The sequence below is a fragment of the Priapulus caudatus genome, unplaced genomic scaffold, assembly GCF_000485595.1.
Source record: "Priapulus caudatus unplaced genomic scaffold, Priapulus_caudatus-5.0.1 Scaffold1890, whole genome shotgun sequence".
Taxonomy (NCBI): domain Eukaryota; kingdom Metazoa; phylum Priapulida; class Priapulimorpha; order Priapulimorphida; family Priapulidae; genus Priapulus; species Priapulus caudatus.
Window position 1 is genome coordinate 30,474 of NW_014578951.1, and position 5,702 is coordinate 36,175.

Below are 5,702 nucleotides of genomic sequence, written 5' to 3' on the forward strand. Positions count from 1 at the left end.
GAATTAATACCGGGCAAAATCCATATGAGTGCAAACTGTGTGATGCTGCCTTCTCCTGTCTGAGTAGTGTGAAGATACACATGAGAAGTCACACAGGAGAGAAACCGTTTAAATGCGCGCTGTGTGATGCTACCTTCTCAACCTCGGGTAATCTGAAGACACACATGAGAACTCACACGGGAGAGAAACCGTATAATTGCGATCTGTGTGATGCTGCCTTCTCACAATTGGGTGCTGTGAAGACACACATGAGAACTCACACGGAAGAGAAACCATATAAGTGCGATCTGTGTGATGCCGCCTTCTCACGACTGGATAATCTGAAGACACACATGAGAACTCACACGGAAGAGAAACCATATATGTGCGATCTGTGTGATGCTACCTTTGCACAATCGGGTAGTCTGAAGAGACACATGAGAAGTCACACGGGAGAGAAACCGTATAAGTGCGGTTTGTGTGATGCCGCATTCTCAGATTCGAGTAGTGAGAAGAAACACATGAGAACTCACACGGGAGAGAAACCGTACAAGTGCGATCTGTGTGATGCTGCCTTCTCCTGTCTGAGTGACGTGAAGATACATATGAGAACTCACACTCAAGAGAAACCGTATAAGTGCGAGCTGTGTGATGCTGCCTTCTCACAATCGGGTAATCTGAAGACACACATGAGAACCCACACGGGAGAGAAACCGTATAAGTGCCAACTGTGTGATGCTGCCTTCAAACAATCTGGTAATCTGAAGACACACATGAGAAACCACACGGGAGAGAAGCCGTATAAGTGCGATCTGTGTGATGCTACCTTCGCACATTCAGTTAATCTGAAGACACACATGATAACTCACACGGGAGAGAAAACAAAGAAAAAGACAAAAGAAAAAATCATTTAAATGTAACATTTGAAGTGAAGAGTTAGCTCTGAAAACACCCTATAATCACACATGGCCATGCATAATAACTCTAGGGCGATGCCGTACAGATGTCAGCAGAAAGTACATCTCGAACTGTCAGACTCACATGTAAGATCAGCTCGGCTCTATGAAGAAGCGAGCACACTGCACACATGTGAACTGGAGCAGTGTGGAATACCTACAAATGCAACTCAATTGTTACAGTTTCTTTCCTAAGTGGAATTCCTGGACTAGGAATTAATTGAGAAAGTCTTGAATCCTTTAAGGTATGCTACCTGACTGTCATGTTTTTGGAGTGTTTTTAATCTACCTAACATGTGGCCATGATAACTCTTTATAACTTGTTGTAAATACCCGTACGTTTGAACACTGATCTAATAATACGCATTGCCGTATTATGATTCAGCAGCGCAGTTAGTATAATTGTGAGTGAAAATATGCATGCGCGGTAGATGGCGCAGGCTATTATACGCGGGGCTATGGGTGGTAGGAAAGTGTACCTGCTCTTATATCTCGTGAACGAGTTGAGTGACATTTCTAGAAATGCTACCTCTCATAGACCCATGTCGTAGCTATAATCTACGTGAGTGTTGAGTTTAATAAAGCGCGGTTAGTTTAATTAGAGTGAAAATATGCACGCGCTGTATCGCGCATAGGCTATTATACGCGAGGCTATGGGTGGTAGGAATGTGTACCTGCTCTTATCTCTTGAAACGAGGTGAATGACATTTCTAGAAATGCTACCTGTCATAGACACATGTCGTAGCTATGATCTACGTGAGTGTTGAGTTAATAAAGCGCGGTTAGTTTAATTAGAGTGACAATGTGCACGCGCGGTATCGCGCATAGTCTATGTTATACGTGGGGCTATGCGTAGTAGGAAAATATACAATAAAGAGCGGTTAGTTTATGTGATCTTTTCTGAATTTGGTGATTTATTAGCTAATGTATCTTCTTTGAATAACATTTTCTTCAAACAAATAGTTAATTTTATTTCGTGAAAAACCGTCTGTTTCCATTGCGAGCATAATATTTAATTATGCCCTTGTATTCGATGCTCGTTCTGCACACATTAATTGTAAAAAAAACTAGAACTACGTTCAAGTTGACGAAAGGTTGTGTGCTTACAACTGTTCATTTTGCCTTGTTTCCTTATTCTGTGTAATAATTATTAAAAAATTTAGTATGAAGATACAGTATTTGAATGATTACACAACTATTTGAACCTATTCCTATGATCTAACTTCAGTAATAGTTCTCGGTATTACTATTAGGGGTAGGGGTAGGGGTAGGGTTAGGGTAGTCCCAGCCGTAGGAGAAACTCTTAGTGCCATCTATTATTATACTAACCTACGTCTACTATTCTGGAGCACATTCAGTAGAATTTCTTCGTGGAGGAAATAAAACAAGAAGAGAACAGGAGAGAAGGTTGCAGAAGCGAGCAAAAAGCAAAATATTGCATTGAATAAACAGAGGCAGTGTATAGCCGATAAAATGACTCGAGAGCTGTGTAATGTACCTGGGATCGGGATCATCCGGGTTCCTGAGAAAAAAGGTTACGTATGAATTATGCAAGTGTAAATCTGTGATAAGCAAGCTGTTATGTTTGATGCTCACGCATGTGCAAAGTCAATGCAGATATCGTTTTAGAATAACTCGTTTGAATTGATTCTACATCATGCGTGCATACCACGCGACACACATCTCCCTTTGATGCGACGTCTGGTTGGTCATATATCATAACATCTCTCTCCTCTTTAATGAAAATAAACACTTCCTGCGTGAGTGCTTCATAGGCATGCACTAAAAATATATATGTAACTCAAATTATTTTAACAGTTTAGTGTTATCAGCCCTAATGCTATAGACGAGCGCAGTCCTAGCATCGTGTATCCTTGTGCCTCTGTCACATGAAAACTTAGGTCATGCGTTTTGCCCCTATGGTGACAGCGTTCTTCGAGTGTGCCATATATTGCTTGATCTGCGATCCACCATATGCATGTAGTTTTACTGTCGAGTGTTTCACGGCTATCGGTCTCCCGTGTTGATCTGTTCCGTCTGGGTATATCTGTCTGTATACGTGTACTGACATTACGTCGGTCTGAGTACCACTGTCAATTTTGCATTTTACACTGTAGATGCGTTTATTGTCGGTCCTGACAATTATGTTGGCGAATGCCTGATCTTTTGGCACATCTTTGTGTATAGTCTCGATCTTTACTGCCTCTAACAGAAACCCGTCAAACTGCTCAGTGATGTCATGCACCTGTCCACTGTCAGTGTAGTGTTTAGTCTGGCTTCTCGGTAAGATTCTCTCACCATACGGCCTTGATCTGCTTGTGGCCCCTGTTGCTGCATGTTGTGCTTTCTTTCTAGCAATGCAAACTCTGGCCCAGTGCCCAACTTTATGACAAAAGTTGCACTGTGAGCTAACAGCAGGACACTTGCTGTCACGTGCATGGGCTCCACCACAGTTCCAGCACCCCTTATTTGGCATGTCAACATGAGCAGACTTGTTATTCATTCTAGGCTTTGTATCGCCTGCACGTTTACGTACGACTTTATTAATTAGGCCGTGCACCCTCATCGCACCTTGTATCTCACTCATTTGGTTGATTGTTGTCTCATAGCCTCTTACCATGGCTATTGCCTGGTCAAGTGTTAAAGTACTGTCTCTTGCAATTAATTTCCTCTGAATGTCTTTGCTGTGCACACCTGCTATTAGAGTGTCCAACAGTTGTTCGTCTGTATCGGTGTACCCACACTCCCTTGACACAATCCGTGCACGCCTCATGAATGCGTCCACGGTCTCGCTTGGGTCTTGTGTCAATGCACGTAATTGAAACCTGGCTACTCTAAAATTGGACTTTGGCTTAACGTAGCTTCTAAACTTCTCCCAGTGTAGAGCAAGGACTGAGGCTTGTGCAGCTGTCAACTCCCAGCTCTCCCGAATGTCTCTGCCCTCTTCACCTATCCACAGCATCAAATACTGGGTTTTCACTGCATCCGATTTACGTTCCAGTGGGCCTTTAAATATAAACTCACATGTCTGCTGAAATTTCCTGAATGCCTCTTGGAGGTTATTTGCATTCCAGTCCATGAAGGGTATCGGTATACCTGTGAGCTCAGCCATCTTTGCTTTGTGTTGCGTGTTTCACACCTCAACGAGTCCTGTATATTCCTCCACAACTGCGTACGCAAGTCTATGTTACCAGTGTAAGGTCAATCGCTGTGCTGTACTTGCAATCCCTATGTCAAGTAGGTGTACCATACTGAGGTTGTTTCGTCTTTGCCGTTAGCAAACTGCTGCTATTGTGACGTGACGTTTGACTTCGTATCCCACTTCTGACACCATGTTATGTTTGATGCTCACGCATGTGCAAAGTCAACGCAGAATCGCAGATATCTTTTTAGAATAACTCGTTTTAATTGAATCTACACCATGCGTACATACCACGCGACACACATCTCCCTTCGACGCGACGTCTGGCGGTCATATATCATAACACAAGCTGGAAGCACTCTGAATTCAGATTAGATGTTGCAATGTAGTTATGCAAGCAGAAAATGAAGATAATATTCTTAGCCTCTGTAAGGGCTCTAGAGTGTTTAGCGTAGCAGTCTGATAACTAATAACTGATAACCTGAATGATGTGCGCAGCAACTCGAGAGAGGGAGGATTCGCTCCCTATGACGGAATAGCCAGTCCCATAGTATAGGCATAGATAGTCTCACATCAATGTCGTACAGATGTAAGCAGAAAGTACATCTCGAACTCTCAGACTGCAAACATGTGAACTGAAGCAGTGCGGAATACCAACTAATGCAACTCAACTGTTACAGTTTCTTTTCAAAGTGGAAGCTGGACTAGGAATAAATTGAGAAAGTTTTCAAACCCTTAAGGTATACAACCGGACTGTGTTATGTTTGTGATTTTTTGGTGTTTTGAATCTATCATGTGGCCATGAAAACTCTTTGTAACCTTTTGTAAGTAACTGTACGTTTGAACACTGATCTAATAAAACGCAAAATGATTCGTAATATCAATGTCTACCGTCAATAATAAACAATTACCAAGAGAAGTATAGTGTATAGGTTTGTGGGGTGGTGTATTTGTGTGCGTGCGTGCGTGTGTGTGTGAGGAAGCAAGAGATGATAAGAATAAAGAAAGCTGTTACTGTGCGAAGCAAGTTCATATATGCAAAATGGGAAACGAACCATAAGAGAGAGAGAGAAAGAGCGAGAGAGAGAGAGCATAGTATAAGCCTATAATACTAGACCTGTATGATAAATACTTTGTTCACACGGGTAAAACTAACAGCTAATGTCCTAGTCTACCACGTCTACGTGAGCAGAAGCATCTTGAATGGAGTATAGACGATCTACACTGTCGACGAAAGCGATTAGATAGGTACTGCTAATGTGTCCTGCTATGCCAACTTAGGGATTCCAGGCAGTCATATATTATCATATTTAAATTATGATTTTACCAATCTACTGTGTTGGTCGGTGTTGGTATTGCTTGGGACGTAATGCCCTACAGATGGTCATATACAATACTGTATAGAGTTTGCGAGTACGGGCATTTCGGCGCATTATCACTCAAAGACAATTAATGAAATTCAGTCGATCTTATGTGCATAAAAAGGTGGTAACCAACAAGTATAGCTGGTACGTAATACCAAATCCTGATCTCAATATTTCACTTTAGCGGCTACGCCTTTTACATGGTCCTATTCTCATTTATAGCGTATACTGGAACAGGAATCTTAGCGCGTTATCTCTCAA